Below are 17,408 nucleotides of genomic sequence, written 5' to 3'. Positions count from 1 at the left end.
ACACCCCACGCCCTGTTGCCCCCCGGCCGGGTCTTGGTCGAGACAAGCGACCGTGGTGGGGGCGTTGTGAGAGAAAAGCCCCGAACGGCTGGGCCTTCTGGTCGCCTTTGGCCAGCAATGACGGCTCTGGGTGGGTGGGGCAAGAGGGGGCCTCGTAGAAGCCCCTGTGTGGCGAGGGATCCAAAACGCTGCCTCCGCCACAGGGCGGAGGAACGGAGGGCGTCCCAGGATCGTGGGCCCTGGGCCCTGACGCCTCGGAGCACTCCCTGCTCCCAGCGGGCCCGATGTGGTGGAACCTCGGGAGCACGGGACCCGGAGGAAGGCCGCGGGCCAGCGGCTCGGGGGTCCCCGATCCGAGCCCCGCGGCCCCGGGCCGGCGGTGATGGCTGCAATACGGCGGGCACGTCCCGGCCGGGCTCTTGGGGCAGCCATGCGCCTCCTCGGGCATCTACAGCCATACCACCCTGAACGCGCCCGATCTCGTCTGATCGCGGAAGCTAAGCAGGGTAGGGCCTGGTTAGTACTTGGATGGGAGACCGCCTGGGAATACCGGGTGCTGTAGGCTTTTTCTTTGGCTTTTTGCTTTTTCTTTCCTTTTCTTCCAGACGGAGTCTCGCTCTGTCGCCCAGGCTGGAGTGCAGTGGCGCCATCTCGGCTCACTGCAAGCTCCGCCTCCCGGGTTCACGCCATTCTCCGGCCTCAGCCTCCCGAGTAGCTGGGCCTACAGGCGCCCGCCACCTCGCCCGGCTAATTTTTTCTCTTTTTCCTAGAGACGGGGTTTCACCCTGTTAGCCGGGATGGTCTCGAGCTCCTGACCTCGTGATCCACCCGCCTCTGCCTCCCAGACTGCTGGGATTACAGGCGGGAGCCACCGCGCCCGCACGGCCTGCTGTAGGCTTTTTTGGCTTCCCCGCTGCCTCCCTTCCCCCTACAGTCGCCATGCTTCCCAACCTCTCCTGACTCTGCTCCCCCTTTACCGCCCACCTACACACCCGCCGCAGCCGGGGTCCTCCTCCTGGGGGTCCGCCCCTACTGCACGCCGGGCAGCAGCGTCCCACCGCTTCCGCCTCGCCGCCGCCCCGCCAGGCGCCCGGCTCCAGCCTGGGAGGGCAGGGGGCCGGACCCCAAAGTCGCAGCCGCGGGGTCCCGTCCGTTCGCGGTGCCTTCCCGCTCCCGGAACGCCCAGGCCATTCAATTCACCCATCGGGCGCCGTCGTCGCACCCTTCCAAACCGGGGCAAGGGGCGGGCAGGGGCAGCGGGTGCCACAGACGCCAACCAAGACCTCGGCTCCAGAACGCATGGGCTGCTTTACCCGGGGGAAGGACATTGCTTCGCCAGCCACCAGGAAAACAGTCCCTGTGCACCCGGGATTCCCAATGCCCCCGACTTCGTGTCCACGACTCCAGTCCCGAGGACACGCCAGAGACCCAGGCCTCCGGGCCCGCCCGGTGCCACGGCTCCCGCCAAACGGGCGGGCACGCTCTGCAAATCTCGGGGCCCGCCGCAAGGCACCCAGAGCACAGGGAGGTGCCAAGAAAGGCAGGAGCCTACGAAACCCACCTCCAAAGCAAGCAATTCATCCAAGAAAAAGCCCGTCTCAGCGCTCCGTCGGTCCTCTCGCACGGACCGCCTCGCCCCCGTGTTCTGGCGCAGCCCAAGCCCCCTCCACCCTATCCCGACCTGCTCAAGAGGGCGCTGCCTAACGGAGCCGGGCGCTTCCTCTCTCAGTCTCTATCGCTCTCGCTCTCTAGCTCCCTCCGCCTCTCTCTTCTAGGTTTCCCCGTGGACCTCGCGCTACTTCTGCCGTTTTCCCTCTGTCTCTCTGTCTCTCTCTCTCTTTCTCTGTCCCTCTCTCTTTCTCAGCCTGTCTGTCTCCTTCCCTCTCGCCCTCCCCTCTCTCTGTCGATCGCTGTCTCTCCTTCACTCGGTTTCTATCTCTCCATCAATCTCGTCCTTGCTTTCCTTCAACCCGCGTGTGTGTGTGTGCGTGCGAGTGTGTGTGTCTCTGTGTGTGTTTGTGTCCACGTGCGCGCCTGCGGGCACGCCCGGCTGTGTCTGCATGTGGTGGAGTGGATTTGCTCCTGGTGGTGATGGGGTGTGTCTGGGTTTCTCTCAGGCCCTCTCACCCGGGATCAGGCCGCCGCCTCTAGAGCCAGCGCGGGGCAAAACAGGGCCACCCCCCGACCGGCTACACCCCACGCCCTGTTGCCCCCCGGCCGGGTCTTGGTCGAGACAAGCGACCGTGGTGGGGGCGTTGTGAGAGAAAAGCCCCGCGCGGCTGGGCCGGCTGCTCGCCTTTGGCCAGCACTGACGGCTCTGGGTGGGTGGGGCAAGAGGGGGCCTCGCAGGAGCCCCTGTGTGGCGAGGGATCCAAAACGCTGCCTCCGCCACAGGGCGGAGGAACGGAGGGCGTCCCAGGATGGTGGGCCCTGGGCCCTGACGCCTCGGAGCACTCCCTGCTCCCAGCGGGCCCGATGTGGTGGAACCTCGGGAGCACGGGAGCCGGAGGAAGGCCGCGGGCCAGCGGCTCGGGGGTCCCCGATCCGAGCCCCGCGGCCCCGGGCCGGCGGTGACGGCTGCAATCCGGCGGGCACGTCCCGGCCGGGCTCTTGGGGCAGCCATGCGCCTCCTTGGGCGTCTACGGCCATACCACCCTGAACGCGCCCGATCTCGTCTGATCTCGGAAGCTAAGCAGGGTCGGGCCTGGTTAGTACTTGGATGGGAGACCGCCTGGGAATACCGGGTGCTGTAGGCTTTTTCTTTGGCTTTTTGCTTTTTCTTTCCTTTTCTTCCAGACGGAGTCTCGCTCTGTCGCCCAGGCTGGAGTGCAGTGGCGCCATCTCGGCTCACTGCAAGCTCCGCCTCCCGGGTTCACGCCATTCTCCGGCCTCAGCCTCCCGAGAAGCTGGGCCTACAGGCGCCCGCCACCTCGCCCGGCTAATTTTTTCTCTTTTTCCTAGAGACGGGGTTTCACTCTGTTAGCCGGGATCGTCTCGAGCTCCTGACCTCGTGATCCACCCGCCTCTGCCTCCCAGAGTGCTGGGATTACAGGCGGTAGCCACCGCGCCCGCACGGCCTGCTGTAGGCTTTTTTGGCTTCCCCGCTGCCTCCCTTCCCCCTACAGTCGCCATGCTTCCCAACCTCCCCTGACTCTGCTCCCCCTTTACCGCCCACCTACACACCCGCCGCAGCCGGGGTCCTCCTCCTGGGGGTCCGCTCCTACTGCACGCCGGGCAGCAGCGTCCCACCGCTTCCGCCTCGCCGCCGCCCCGCCAGGCGCCCGGCTCCAGCCTGGGAGGGCAGGGGGCCGGACCCCAAAGTCGCAGCCGCGGGGTCCCGTCCGTTCGCGGTGCCTTCCCGCTCCCGGAACGCCCAGGCCATTCAATTCACCCATCGGGCGCCGTCGTCGCACCCTTCCAAACCGGGGCAAGGGGCGGGCAGGGGCAGCGGGTGCCACGGACGCCAACCAAGACCTCGGCTCCAGAACGCATGGGCTGCTTTACCCGGGGGAAGGACATTGCTTCGCCAGCCACCAGGAAAACAGTCCCTGTGCACCCGGGATTCCCAATGCCCCCGACTTCGTGTCCACGACTCCAGTCCCGAGGACACGCCAGAGACCCAGGCCTCCGGGCCCGCCCGGTGCCACGGCTCCCGCCAAACGGGCGGGCGCGCTCTGCAAATCTCGGGGCCCGCCGCAAGGCACCCAGAGCACAGGGAGGTGCCAAGAAAGGCAGGAGCCTACGAAACCCACCTCCAAAGCAAGCAATTCATCCAAGAAAAAGCCCGTCTCAGCGCTCCGTCGGTCCTCTCGCACGGACCGCCTGACCCCCGTGTTCTGGCGCAGCCCAAGCCCCCTCCACCCTATCCCGACCTGCTCAAGAGGGCGCTGCCTAACGGAGCCGGGCGCTTCCTCTCTCAGTCTCTATCGCTCTCGCTCTCTAGCTCCCTCCGCCTCTCTCTTCTAGGTTTCCCCGTGGACCTCGCGCTACTTCTGCCGTTTTCCCTCTGTCTCTCTATCTCTCTCTCTCTTTCTCTGTCCCTCTCTCTTTCTCAGCCTGTCTCCTTCCCTCTCGCCCTCCCCTCTCTCTGTCGATCGCTGTCTCTCCCTCACTCGGTTTCTATCTCTCCATCCATCTTGTCCTTGCTTTCCTTCAACCCGCGTGTGTGTGTGTGCTTGCGTGTGTGTCTCTGTGTGTGTTTGTGTCCACGTGAGCGCCTGCGAGCACGCCCGGCTGTGTCTGCCTGTGGTGGAGTGGATTTGCTCCTGGTGGTGATGGGGTGTGTCTGGGTTTCTCTCAGGCCCTCTCACCCGGGATCAGGCCGCCGCCTCTAGTGCCAGCGCGGGGCAAAACAGGGCCACCCCCCGACCGGCTACACCCCACGCCCTGTTGCCCCCCGGCCGGGTCTTGGTCGAGACAAGCGACCGTGGTGGGGGCGTTGTGAGAGAAAAGCCCCGAACGGCTGGGCCTTCTGGTCGCCTTTGGCCAGCAATGACGGCTCTGGGTGGGTGGGGCAAGAGGGGGCCTCGTAGAAGCCCCTGTGTGGCGAGGGATCCAAAACGCTGCCTCCGCCACAGGGCGGAGGAACGGAGGGCGTCCCAGGATCGTGGGCCCTGGGCCCTGACGCCTCGGAGCACTCCCTGCTCCCAGCGGGCCCGATGTGGTGGAACCTCGGGAGCACGGGACCCGGAGGAAGGCCGCGGGCCAGCGGCTCGGGGGTCCCCGATCCGAGCCCCGCGGCCCCGGGCCGGCGGTGACGGCTGCAATCCGGCGGGCACGGCCCGGCCGGGCTCTTGGGGCAGCCATGCGCCTCCTCGGGCATCTACAGCCATACCACCCTGAACGCGCCCGATCTCGTCTGATCGCGGAAGCTAAGCAGGGTAGGGCCTGGTTAGTACTTGGATGGGAGACCGCCTGGGAATACCGGGTGCTGTAGGCTTTTTCTTTGGCTTTTTGCTTTTTCTTTCCTTTTCTTCCAGACGGAGTCTCGCTCTGTCGCCCAGGCTGGAGTGCAGTGGCGCCATCTCGGCTCACTGCAAGCTCCGCCTCCCGGGTTCACGCCATTCTCCGGCCTCAGCCTCCCGAGTAGCTGGGCCTACAGGCGCCCGCCACCTCGCCCGGCTAATTTTTTCTCTTTTTCCTAGAGACGGGGTTTCACCCTGTTAGCCGGGATGGTCTCGAGCTCCTGACCTCGTGATCCACCCGCCTCTGCCTCCCAGAGTGCTGGGATTACAGGCGGGAGCCACCGCGCCCGCACGGCCTGCTGTAGGCTTTTTCGGCTTCCCCGCTGCCTCCCTTCCCCCTACAGTCGCCATGCTTCCCAACCTCTCCTGACTCTGCTCCCCCTTTACCGCCCACCTACACACCCGCCGCAGCCGGGGTCCTCCTCCTGGGGGTCCGCCCCTACTGCACGCCGGGCAGCAGCGTCCCACCGCTTCCGCCTCGCCGCCGCCCCGCCAGGCGCCCGGCTCCAGCCTGGGAGGGCAGGGGGCCGGACCCCAAAGTCGCAGCCGCGGGGTCCCGTCCGTTCGCGGTGCCTTCCCGCTCCCGGAACGCCCAGGCCATTCAATTCACCCATCGGGCGCCGTCGTCGCACCCTTCCAAACCGGGGCAAGGGGCGGGCAGGGGCAGCGGGTGCCACGGACGCCAACCAAGACCTCGGCTCCAGAACGCATGGGCTGCTTTACCCGGGGGAAGGACATTGCTTCGCCAGCCACCAGGAAAACAGTCCCTGTGCACCCGGGATTCCCAATGCCCCCGACTTCGTGTCCACGACTCCAGTCCCGAGGACACGCCAGAGACCCAGGCCTCCGGGCCCGCCCGGTGCCACGGCTCCCGCCAAACGGGCGGGCACGCTCTGCAAATCTCGGGGCCCGCCGCAAGGCACCCAGAGCACAGGGAGGTGCCAAGAAAGGCAGGAGCCTACGAAACCCACCTCCAAAGCAAGCAATTCATCCAAGAAAAAGCCCGTCTCAGCGCTCCGTCGGTCCTCTCGCACGGACCGCCTCGCCCCCGTGTTCTGGCGCAGCCCAAGCCCCCTCCACCCTATCCCGACCTGCTCAAGAGGGCGCTGCCTAACGGAGCCGGGCGCTTCCTCTCTCAGTCTCTATCGCTCTCGCTCTCTAGCTCCCTCCGCCTCTCTCTTCTAGGTTTCCCCGTGGACCTCGCGCTACTTCTGCCGTTTTCCCTCTGTCTCTCTGTCTCTCTCTCTCTTTCTCTGTCCCTCTCTCTTTCTCAGCCTGTCTGTCTCCTTCCCTCTCGCCCTCCCCTCTCTCTGTCGATCGCTGTCTCTCCCTCACTCGGTTTCTATCTCTCCATCCATCTTGTCCTTGCTTTCCTTCAACCCGCGTGTGTGTGTGTGCTTGCGTGTGTGTCTCTGTGTGTGTTTGTGTCCACGTGCGCGCCTGCGAGCACGCCCGGCTGTGTCTGCCTGTGGTGGAGTGGATTTGCTCCTGGTGGTGATGGGGTGTGTCTGGGTTTCTCTCAGGCCCTCTCACCCGGGATCAGGCCGCCGCCGCTAGTGCCAGCGCGGGGCAAAACAGGGCCACCCCCCGACCGGCTACACCCCACGCCCTGTTGCCCCCCGGCCGGGTCTTGGTCGAGACAAGCGACCGTGGTGGGGGCGTTGTGAGAGAAAAGCCCCGCGCGGCTGGGCCGGCTGCTCGCCTTTGGCCAGCACTGACGGCTCTGGGTGGGTGGGGCAAGAGGGGGCCTCGCAGGAGCCCCTGTGTGGCGAGGGATCCAAAACGCTGCCTCCGCCACAGGGCGGAGGAACGGAGGGCGTCCCAGGATGGTGGGCCCTGGGCCCTGACGCCTCGGAGCACTCCCTGCTCCCAGCGGGCCCGATGTGGTGGAACCTCGGGAGCACGGGAGCCGGAGGAAGGCCGCGGGCCAGCGGCTCGGGGGTCCCCGATCCGAGCCCCGCGGCCCCGGGCCGGCGGTGACGGCTGCAATCCGGCGGGCACGGCCCGGCCGGGCTCTTGGGGCAGCCATGCGCCTCCTCGGGCGTCTACGGCCATACCACCCTGAACGCGCCCGATCTCGTCTGATCTCGGAAGCTAAGCAGGGTCGGGCCTGGTTAGTACTTGGATGGGAGACCGCCTGGGAATACCGGGTGCTGTAGGCTTTTTCTTTGGCTTTTTGCTTTTTCTTTCCTTTTCTTCCAGACGGAGTCTCGCTCTGTCGCCCAGGCTGGAGTGCAGTGGCGCCATCTCGGCTCACTGCAAGCTCCGCCTCCCGGGTTCACGCCATTCTCCGGCCTCAGCCTCCCGAGTAGCTGGGCCTACAGGCGCCCGCCACCTCGCCCGGCTAATTTTTTCTCTTTTTCCTAGAGACGGGGTTTCACCCTGTTAGCCGGGATGGTCTCGAGCTCCTGACCTCGTGATCCACCCGCCTCTGCCTCCCAGACTGCTGGGATTACAGGCGGGAGCCACCGCGCCCGCACGGCCTGCTGTAGGCTTTTTTGGCTTCCCCGCTGCCTCCCTTCCCCCTACAGTCGCCATGCTTCCCAACCACCCCTGACTCTGCTCCCCCTTTACCGCCCAACTACACACCCGCCGCAGCCGGGGTCCTCCTCCTGGGGGTCCGCTCCTACTGCACGCCGGGCAGCAGCGTCCCAACGCTTCCGCCTCGCCGCCGCCCCGCCAGGCGCCCGGCTCCAGCCTGGGAGGGCAGGGGGCCGGACCCCAAAGTCGCAGCCGCGGGGTCCCGTCCGTTCGCGGTGCCTTCCCGCTCCCGGAACGCCCAGGCCATTCAATTCACCCATCGGGCGCCGTCGTCGCACCCTTCCAAACCGGGGCAAGGGGCGGGCAGGGGCAGCGGGTGCCACAGACGCCAACCAAGACCTCGGCTCCAGAACGCATGGGCTGCTTTACCTGGGGGAAGGACATTGCTTCGCCAGCCACCAGGAAAACAGTCCGTGTGCACCCGGGATTCCCAATGCCCCCGACTTCGTGTCCACGACTCCAGTCCCGAGGACACGCCAGAGACCCAGGCCTCCGGGCCCGCCCGGTGCCACGGCTCCCGCCGTCGGGCGCGCTCTGCAAATCTCGGGGCCCGCCGCAAGGCACCCAGAGCACAGGGAGGTGCCAAGAAAGGCAGGAGCCTACGAAACCCACCTCCAAAGCAAGCAATTCATCCAAGAAAAAGCCCGTCTCAGCGCTCCGTCGGTCCTCTCGCACGGACCGCCTGACCCCCGTGTTCTGGCGCAGCCCAAGCCCCCTCCACCCTATCCCGACCTGCTCAAGAGGGCGCTGCCTAACGGAGCCGGGCGCTTCCTCTCTCAGTCTCTATCGCTCTCGCTCTCTAGCTCCCTCCGCCTCTCTCTTCTAGGTTTCCCCGTGGACCTCGCGCTACTTCTGCCGTTTTCCCTCCGTCTCTCTGTCTCTCTCTCTCTTTCTCTGTCCCTCTCTCTTTCTCAGCCTGTCTGTCTCCTTCCCTCTCGCCCTCCCCTCTCTCTGTCGATCGCTGTCTCTCTCCCTCACTCGGTTTCTATCTCTCCATCGATCTCGTCCTTGCTCTCCTTCAAGCCGCGTGTGTGTGTGCGTGCGCGTGTGTGTGGGTGTGCGTGTGTCTGTGTGTGTGTGTCTCTGTGTGTGTGTGTCAGTGTGTGTGTGTTTCTGTGTGTGTGTGTGTCCGCGAGCGCGCGTGCGAGCGCGCCCGGGTGTGTCTGTGTGTGGGGGAGTGGATTTGCTCCTGCTGGTGGTGGGGTGTGTCTGGGTTTCTCTCAGGCCCTCTCACCCGAGATCAGGCCGCCGCCCCTAGTGCCAGCCCGGCGCAAAACGGGGCCACCCCACGACCGGCTACACCCCACGCCCTCTTGCCCCCCGGCCGGGTCTTGGTCGAGACCAGCGACCGTGGTGGGGGCGTTGTGAGAGAAAAGCCCCGCGCGGCTGGGCCGGCTGTTGGCCTTTGGCCAGCACTCACGGCTCTGGGTGGGTGGGGCAAGAGGGGGCCTCGCAGGAGCCCCTGTGCGGCGAGGGATCCAAAACGCTGCGTCCGCCACAGGGCGGAGGAACGGAGGGCGTCCCAGGATGGTGGGCCCTGGGCCCTGACGCCTCGGAGCACTCCCTGCTCCCAGCGGGCCCGATGTGGTGGAACCTCGGGAGCACGGGAGCCGGGGGAAGGCCGCGGGCCAGCGGCTCGGGGGTCCCCGATCCGAGCCCCGCGGCCCCGGGCCGGCGGTGACGGCTGCAATCCGGCGGGCACGGCCCGGCCGGGCTCTTGGGGCAGCCAGGCGCCTCCTCGGGCGTCTACGGCCATACCACCCTGAACGCGCCCGATCTCGTCTGATCTCGGAAGCTAAGCAGGGTCGGGCCTGGTTAGTACTTGGATGGGAGACCGCCTGGGAATACCGGGTGCTGTAGGCTTTTTCTTTGGCTTTCTGCTTTTCTTTCCTTTTCTTCCAGACGGAGTCTCGCTCTGTCGCCCAGGCTGGAGTGCAGTGGCGCCATCTCGGCTCACTGCAAGCTCCGCCTCCCGGGTTCACGCCATTCTCCGGCCTCAGCCTCCCGAGTAGCTGGGCCTACAGGCGCCCGCCACCTCGCCCGGCTAATTTTTTCTCTTTTTCCTAGAGACGGGGTTTCACCCTGTTAGCCGGGATGGTCTCGAGCTCCTGACCTCGTGATCCACCCGCCTCTGCCTCCCAGAGTGCTGGGATTACAGGCGGGAGCCACCGCGCCCGCACGGCCTGCTGCAGGCTTTTTTGGCTTCCCCGCTGCCTCCCTTCCCCCTACAGTCGCCATGCTTCCCAACCTCCCCTGACTCTGCTCCCCCTTTACCGCCCACCTACACCCCCGCCGCAGCCGGGGTCCTCCTCCTGGGGGTCCGCCCCTACTGCACGCCGGGCAGCAGCGTCCCACCGCTTCCGCCTCGCCGCCGCCCCGCCAGGCGCCCGGCTCCAGCCTGGGAGGGCAGGGGGCCGGACCCCAAAGTCGCAGCCGCGGGGTCCCGTCCGTTCGCGGTGCCTTCCCGCTCCCGGAACGCCCAGGCCATTCAATTCACCCATCGGGCGCCGTCGTCGCACCCTTCCAAACCGGGGCAAGGGGCGGGCAGGGGCAGCGGGTGCCACGGACGCCAACCAAGACCTCGGCTCCAGAACGCATGGGCTGCTTTACCCGGGGGAAGGACATTGCTTCGCCAGCCACCAGGAAAACAGTCCCTGTGCACCCGGGATTCCCAATGCCCCCGACTTCGTGTCCACGACTCCAGTCCCGAGGACACGCCAGAGACCCAGGCCTCCGGGCCCGCCCGGTGCCACGGCTCCCGCCAAACGGGCGGGCGCGCTCTGCAAATCTCGGGGCCCGCCGCAAGGCACCCAGAGCACAGGGAGGTGCCAAGAAAGGCAGGAGCCTACGAAACCCACCTCCAAAGCAAGCAATTCATCCAAGAAAAAGCCCGTCTCAGCGCTCCGTCGGTCCTCTCGCACGGACCGCCTGACCCCCGTGTTCTGGCGCAGCCCAAGCCCCCTCCACCCTATCCCGACCTGCTCAAGAGGGCGCTGCCTAACGGAGCCGGGCGCTTCCTCTCTCAGTCTCTATCGCTCTCGCTCTCTAGCTCCCTCCGCCTCTCTCTTCTAGGTTTCCCCGTGGACCTCGCGCTACTTCTGCCGTTTTCCCTCCGTCTCTCTGTCTCTCTCTCTCTTTCTCTGTCCCTCTCTCTTTCTCAGCCTGTCTGTCTCCTTCCCTCTCGCCCTCCCCTCTCTCTGTCGATCGCTGTCTCTCTCCCTCACTCGGTTTCTATCTCTCCATCGATCTCGTCCTTGCTCTCCTTCAAGCCGCGTGTGTGTGTGCGTGCGCGTGTGTGTGGGTGTGCGTGTGTCTGTGTGTGTGTGTCTCTGTGTGTGTGTGTCAGTGTGTGTGTGTTTCTGTGTGTGTGTGTGTCCGCGAGCGCGCGTGCGAGCGCGCCCGGGTGTGTCTGTGTGTGGGGGAGTGGATTTGCTCCTGCTGGTGGTGGGGTGTGTCTGGGTTTCTCTCAGGCCCTCTCACCCGAGATCAGGCCGCCGCCCCTAGTGCCAGCCCGGCGCAAAACGGGGCCACCCCACGACCGGCTACACCCCACGCCCTCTTGCCCCCCGGCCGGGTCTTGGTCGAGACCAGCGACCGTGGTGGGGGCGTTGTGAGAGAAAAGCCCCGCGCGGCTGGGCCGGCTGTTGGCCTTTGGCCAGCACTCACGGCTCTGGGTGGGTGGGGCAAGAGGGGGCCTCGCAGGAGCCCCTGTGCGGCGAGGGATCCAAAACGCTGCGTCCGCCACAGGGCGGAGGAACGGAGGGCGTCCCAGGATGGTGGGCCCTGGGCCCTGACGCCTCGGAGCACTCCCTGCTCCCAGCGGGCCCGATGTGGTGGAACCTCGGGAGCACGGGAGCCGGGGGAAGGCCGCGGGCCAGCGGCTCGGGGGTCCCCGATCCGAGCCCCGCGGCCCCGGGCCGGCGGTGACGGCCGCAATCCGGCGGGCACGGCCCGGCCGGGCTCTTGGGGCAGCCAGGCGCCTCCTCGGGCGTCTACGGCCATACCACCCTGAACGCGCCCGATCTCGTCTGATCTCGGAAGCTAAGCAGGGTCGGGCCTGGTTAGTACTTGGATGGGAGACCGCCTGGGAATACCGGGTGCTGTAGGCTTTTTCTTTGGCTTTCTGCTTTTCTTTCCTTTTCTTCCAGACGGAGTCTCGCTCTGTCGCCCAGGCTGGAGTGCAGTGGCGCCATCTCGGCTCACTGCAAGCTCCGCCTCCCGGGTTCACGCCATTCTCCGGCCTCAGCCTCCCGAGTAGCTGGGCCTACAGGCGCCCGCCACCTCGCCCGGCTAATTTTTTCTCTTTTTCCTAGAGACGGGGTTTCACCCTGTTAGCCGGGATGGTCTCGAGCTCCTGACCTCGTGATCCACCCGCCTCTGCCTCCCAGAGTGCTGGGATTACAGGCGGGAGCCACCGCGCCCGCACGGCCTGCTGCAGGCTTTTTTGGCTTCCCCGCTGCCTCCCTTCCCCCTACAGTCGCCATGCTTCCCAACCTCCCCTGACTCTGCTCCCCCTTTACCGCCCACCTACACCCCCGCCGCAGCCGGGGTCCTCCTCCTGGGGGTCCGCCCCTACTGCACGCCGGGCAGCAGCGTCCCACCGCTTCCGCCTCGCCGCCGCCCCGCCAGGCGCCCGGCTCCAGCCTGGGAGGGCAGGGGGCCGGACCCCAAAGTCGCAGCCGCGGGGTCCCGTCCGTTCGCGGTGCCTTCCCGCTCCCGGAACGCCCAGGCCATTCAATTCACCCATCGGGCGCCGTCGTCGCACCCTTCCAAACCGGGGCAAGGGGCGGGCAGGGGCAGCGGGTGCCACGGACGCCAACCAAGACCTCGGCTCCAGAACGCATGGGCTGCTTTACCCGGGGGAAGGACATTGCTTCGCCAGCCACCAGGAAAACAGTCCCTGTGCACCCGGGATTCCCAATGCCCCCGACTTCGTGTCCACGACTCCAGTCCCGAGGACACGCCAGAGACCCAGGCCTCCGGGCCCGCCCGGTGCCACGGCTCCCGCCAAACGGGCGGGCGCGCTCTGCAAATCTCGGGGCCCGCCGCAAGGCACCCAGAGCACAGGGAGGTGCCAAGAAAGGCAGGAGCCTACGAAACCCACCTCCAAAGCAAGCAATTCATCCAAGAAAAAGCCCGTCTCAGCGCTCCGTCGGTCCTCTCGCACGGACCGCCTGGCCCCCGTGTTCTGGCGCAGCCCAAGCCCCCTCCACCCTATCCCGACCTGCTCAAGAGGGCGCTGCCTAACGGAGCCGGGCGCTTCCTCTCTCAGTCTCTATCGCTCTCGCTCTCTAGCTCCCTCTGCCTCTCTCTTCTAGGTTTCCCCGTGGACCTCGCGCTACTTCTGCCGTTTTCCCTCCGTCTCTCTGTCTCTCTCTCTCTTTCTCTGTCCCTCTCTCTTTCTCAGCCTGTCTGTCTCCTTCCCTCTCGCCCTCCCCTCTCTCTGTCGATCGCTGTCTCTCTCCCTCACTCGGTTTCTATCTCTCCATCGATCTCGTCCTTGCTCTCCTTCAAGCCGCGTGTGTGTGTGCGTGCGCGTGTGTGTGGGTGTGCGTGTGTCTGTGTGTGTGTCTCTGTGTGTGTGTGTCAGTGTGTGTGTGTTTCTGTGTGTGTGTGTGTCCGCGAGCGCGCGTGCGAGCGCGCCCGGGTGTGTCTGTGTGTGGGGGAGTGGATTTGCTCCTGCTGGTGGTGGGGTGTGTCTGGGTTTCTCTCAGGCCCTCTCACCCGAGATCAGGCCGCCGCCCCTAGTGCCAGCCCGGCGCAAAACGGGGCCACCCCACGACCGGCTACACCCCACGCCCTCTTGCCCCCCGGCCGGGTCTTGGTCGAGACCAGCGACCGTGGTGGGGGCGTTGTGAGAGAAAGGCACCGCGCGGCTAGGCCGGCTGTTGGCCTTTGGCCAGCACTGACGGCTCGGGGTGGGTGGGGCAAGAGGGGGCCTCGCAGGAGCCCCTGTGCGGCGAGGGATCCAAAACGCTGCGTCCGCCACAGGGCGGAGGAACGGAGGGCGTCCCAGGATGGTGGGCCCTGGGCCCTGACGCCTCGGAGCACTCCCTGCTCCCAGCGGGCCCGATGTGGTGGAACCTCGGGAGCACGGGAGCCGGGGGAAGGCCGCGGGCCAGCGGCTCGGGGGTCCCCGATCCGAGCCCCGCGGCCCCGGGCCGGCGGTGACGGCTGCAATCCGGCGGGCACGGCCCGGCCGGGCTCTTGGGGCAGCCAGGCGCCTCCTCGGGCGTCTACGGCCATACCACCCTGAACGCGCCCGATCTCGTCTGATCTCGGAAGCTAAGCAGGGTCGGGCCTGGTTAGTACTTGGATGGGAGACCGCCTGGGAATACCGGGTGCTGTAGGCTTTTTCTTTGGCTTTCTGCTTTTCTTTCCTTTTCTTCCAGACGGAGTCTCGCTCTGTCGCCCAGGCTGGAGTGCAGTGGCGCCATCTCGGCTCACTGCAAGCTCCGCCTCCCGGGTTCACGCCATTCTCCGGCCTCAGCCTCCCGAGTAGCTGGGCCTACAGGCGCCCGCCACCTCGCCCGGCTAATTTTTTCTCTTTTTCCTAGAGACGGGGTTTCACCCTGTTAGCCGGGATGGTCTCGAGCTCCTGACCTCGTGATCCACCCGCCTCTGCCTCCCAGAGTGCTGGGATTACAGGCGGGAGCCACCGCGCCCGCACGGCCTGCTGCAGGCTTTTTTGGCTTCCCCGCTGCCTCCCTTCCCCCTACAGTCGCCATGCTTCCCAACCTCCCCTGACTCTGCTCCCCCTTTACCGCCCACCTACACCCCCGCCGCAGCCGGGGTCCTCCTCCTGGGGGTCCGCCCCTACTGCACGCCGGGCAGCAGCGTCCCACCGCTTCCGCCTCGCCGCCGCCCCGCCAGGCGCCCGGCTCCAGCCTGGGAGGGCAGGGGGCCGGACCCCAAAGTCGCAGCCGCGGGGTCCCGTCCGTTCGCGGTGCCTTCCCGCTCCCGGAACGCCCAGGCCATTCAATTCACCCATCGGGCGCCGTCGTCGCACCCTTCCAAACCGGGGCAAGGGGCGGGCAGGGGCAGCGGGTGCCACGGACGCCAACCAAGACCTCGGCTCCAGAACGCATGGGCTGCTTTACCCGGGGGAAGGACATTGCTTCGCCAGCCACCAGGAAAACAGTCCCTGTGCACCCGGGATTCCCAATGCCCCCGACTTCGTGTCCACGACTCCAGTCCCGAGGACACGCCAGAGACCCAGGCCTCCGGGCCCGCCCGGTGCCACGGCTCCCGCCAAACGGGCGGGCGCGCTCTGCAAATCTCGGGGCCCGCCGCAAGGCACCCAGAGCACAGGGAGGTGCCAAGAAAGGCAGGAGCCTACGAAACCCACCTCCAAAGCAAGCAATTCATCCAAGAAAAAGCCCGTCTCAGCGCTCCGTCGGTCCTCTCGCACGGACCGCCTGGCCCCCGTGTTCTGGCGCAGCCCAAGCCCCCTCCACCCTATCCCGACCTGCTCAAGAGGGCGCTGCCTAACGGAGCCGGGCGCTTCCTCTCTCAGTCTCTATCGCTCTCGCTCTCTAGCTCCCTCCGCCTCTCTCTTCTAGGTTTCCCCGTGGACCTCGCGCTACTTCTGCCGTTTTCCCTCCGTCTCTCTGTCTCTCTCTCTCTTTCTCTGTCCCTCTCTCTTTCTCAGCCTGTCTGTCTCCTTCCCTCTCGCCCTCCCCTCTCTCTGTCGATCGCTGTCTCTCTCCCTCACTCGGTTTCTATCTCTCCATCGATCTCGTCCTTGCTCTCCTTCAAGCCGCGTGTGTGTGTGCGTGCGCGTGTGTGTGGGTGTGCGTGTGTCTGTGTGTGTGTGTCTCTGTGTGTGTGTGTCAGTGTGTGTGTGTTTCTGTGTGTGTGTGTGTCCGCGAGCGCGCGTGCGAGCGCGCCCGGGTGTGTCTGTGTGTGGGGGAGTGGATTTGCTCCTGCTGGTGGTGGGGTGTGTCTGGGTTTCTCTCAGGCCCTCTCACCCGAGATCAGGCCGCCGCCCCTAGTGCCAGCCCGGCGCAAAACGGGGCCACCCCACGACCGGCTACACCCCACGCCCTCTTGCCCCCCGGCCGGGTCTTGGTCGAGACCAGCGACCGTGGTGGGGGCGTTGTGAGAGAAAAGCCCCGCGCGGCTGGGCCGGCTGTTGGCCTTTGGCCAGCACTCACGGCTCTGGGTGGGTGGGGCAAGAGGGGGCCTCGCAGGAGCCCCTGTGCGGCGAGGGATCCAAAACGCTGCGTCCGCCACAGGGCGGAGGAACGGAGGGCGTCCCAGGATGGTGGGCCCTGGGCCCTGACGCCTCGGAGCACTCCCTGCTCCCAGCGGGCCCGATGTGGTGGAACCTCGGGAGCACGGGAGCCGGGGGAAGGCCGCGGGCCAGCGGCTCGGGGGTCCCCGATCCGAGCCCCGCGGCCCCGGGCCGGCGGTGACGGCCGCAATCCGGCGGGCATGGCCCGGCCGGGCTCTTGGGGCAGCCAGGCGCCTCCTCGGGCGTCTACGGCCATACCACCCTGAACGCGCCCGATCTCGTCTGATCTCGGAAGCTAAGCAGGGTCGGGCCTGGTTAGTACTTGGATGGGAGACCGCCTGGGAATACCGGGTGCTGTAGGCTTTTTCTTTAGCTTTCTGCTTTTCTTTCCTTTTCTTCCAGACGGAGTCTCGCTCTGTCGCCCAGGCTGGAGTGCAGTGGCGCCATCTCGGCTCACTGCAAGCTCCGCCTCCCGGGTTCACGCCATTCTCCGGCCTCAGCCTCCCGAGTAGCTGGGCCTACAGGCGCCCGCCACCTCGCCCGGCTAATTTTTTCTCTTTTTCCTAGAGACGGGGTTTCACCCTGTTAGCCGGGATGGTCTCGAGCTCCTGACCTCGTGATCCACCCGCCTCTGCCTCCCAGAGTGCTGGGATTACAGGCGGGAGCCACCGCGCCCGCACGGCCTGCTGCAGGCTTTTTTGGCTTCCCCGCTGCCTCCCTTCCCCCTACAGTCGCCATGCTTCCCAACCTCCCCTGACTCTGCTCCCCCTTTACCGCCCACCTACACCCCCGCCGCAGCCGGGGTCCTCCTCCTGGGGGTCCGCCCTACTGCACGCCGGGCAGCAGCGTCCCACCGCTTCCGCCTCGCCGCCGCCCCGCCAGGCGCCCGGCTCCAGCCTGGGAGGGCAGGGGGCCGGACCCCAAAGTCGCAGCCGCGGGGTCCCGTCCGTTCGCGGTGCCTTCCCGCTCCCGGAACGCCCAGGCCATTCAATTCACCCATCGGGCGCCGTCGTCGCACCCTTCCAAACCGGGGCAAGGGGCGGGCAGGGGCAGCGGGTGCCACGGACGCCAACCAAGACCTCGGCTCCAGAACGCATGGGCTGCTTTACCCGGGGGAAGGACATTGCTTCGCCCGCCACCAGGAAAACAGTCCCTGTGCACCCGGGATTCCCAATGCCCCCGACTTCGTGTCCACGACTCCAGTCCCGAGGACACGCCAGAGACCCAGGCCTCCGGGCCCGCCCGGTGCCACGGCTCCCGCCAAACGGGCGGGCGCGCTCTGCAAATCTCGGGGCCCGCCGCAAGGCACCCAGAGCACAGGGAGGTGCCAAGAAAGGCAGGAGCCTACGAAACCCACCTCCAAAGCAAGCAATTCATCCAAGAAAAAGCCCGTCTCAGCGCTCCGTCGGTCCTCTCGCACGGACCGCCTGGCCCCCGTGTTCTGGCGCAGCCCAAGCCCCCTCCACCCTATCCCGACCTGCTCAAGAGGGCGCTGCCTAACGGAGCCGGGCGCTTCCTCTCTCAGTCTCTATCGCTCTCGCTCTCTAGCTCCCTCCGCCTCTCTCTTCTAGGTTTCCCCGTGGACCTCGCGCTACTTCTGCCGTTTTCCCTCCGTCTCTCTGTCTCTCTCTCTCTTTCTCTGTCCCTCTCTCTTTCTCAGCCTGTCT

The 17,408-nt window shown here is 66.7% G+C and overlaps 8 non-coding genes across 8 annotated transcripts; all 8 read left to right on the top strand.

Annotated features, from left to right (window-relative positions):
• The first annotated feature begins 446 nt into the window (after nt 1-446).
• LOC129529831 (5S ribosomal RNA) lies at nt 447-565 on the top strand. Its single transcript, XR_008675363.2, has one exon. It is a non-coding gene; the product is annotated as a 5S ribosomal RNA (ribosomal RNA).
• A 2,072-nt stretch (nt 566-2,637) lies between these two features.
• Nucleotides 2,638-2,756, top strand: LOC134758093 (5S ribosomal RNA). Its single transcript, XR_010132929.1, has one exon. It is a non-coding gene; the product is annotated as a 5S ribosomal RNA (ribosomal RNA).
• A 2,064-nt stretch (nt 2,757-4,820) lies between these two features.
• On the top strand, nt 4,821-4,939 carry LOC134758072 (5S ribosomal RNA). Its single transcript, XR_010132885.1, has one exon. It is a non-coding gene; the product is annotated as a 5S ribosomal RNA (ribosomal RNA).
• Nucleotides 4,940-7,007: 2,068 nt separating this feature from the next.
• LOC129529839 (5S ribosomal RNA) lies at nt 7,008-7,126 on the top strand. The gene has a single exon (XR_008675367.1). It is a non-coding gene; the product is annotated as a 5S ribosomal RNA (ribosomal RNA).
• A 2,123-nt stretch (nt 7,127-9,249) lies between these two features.
• Nucleotides 9,250-9,368, top strand: LOC129529899 (5S ribosomal RNA). Its single transcript, XR_008675419.1, has one exon. It is a non-coding gene; the product is annotated as a 5S ribosomal RNA (ribosomal RNA).
• A 2,127-nt stretch (nt 9,369-11,495) lies between these two features.
• LOC129529841 (5S ribosomal RNA) lies at nt 11,496-11,614 on the top strand. Its single transcript, XR_008675368.1, has one exon. It is a non-coding gene; the product is annotated as a 5S ribosomal RNA (ribosomal RNA).
• Nucleotides 11,615-13,739: 2,125 nt separating this feature from the next.
• LOC129529954 (5S ribosomal RNA) lies at nt 13,740-13,858 on the top strand. The gene has a single exon (XR_008675476.2). It is a non-coding gene; the product is annotated as a 5S ribosomal RNA (ribosomal RNA).
• Nucleotides 13,859-15,985: 2,127 nt separating this feature from the next.
• LOC129529859 (5S ribosomal RNA) lies at nt 15,986-16,104 on the top strand. Its single transcript, XR_008675377.1, has one exon. It is a non-coding gene; the product is annotated as a 5S ribosomal RNA (ribosomal RNA).
• The last annotated feature ends 1,304 nt before the right edge of the window (nt 16,105-17,408 follow it).

Source organism: Gorilla gorilla, chromosome 1 (genome assembly GCF_029281585.2).
Source record: "Gorilla gorilla gorilla isolate KB3781 chromosome 1, NHGRI_mGorGor1-v2.1_pri, whole genome shotgun sequence".
Lineage (NCBI taxonomy): Eukaryota > Metazoa > Chordata > Mammalia > Primates > Hominidae > Gorilla > Gorilla gorilla.
This window is presented reverse-complemented; position numbering and strand designations above follow the sequence as displayed.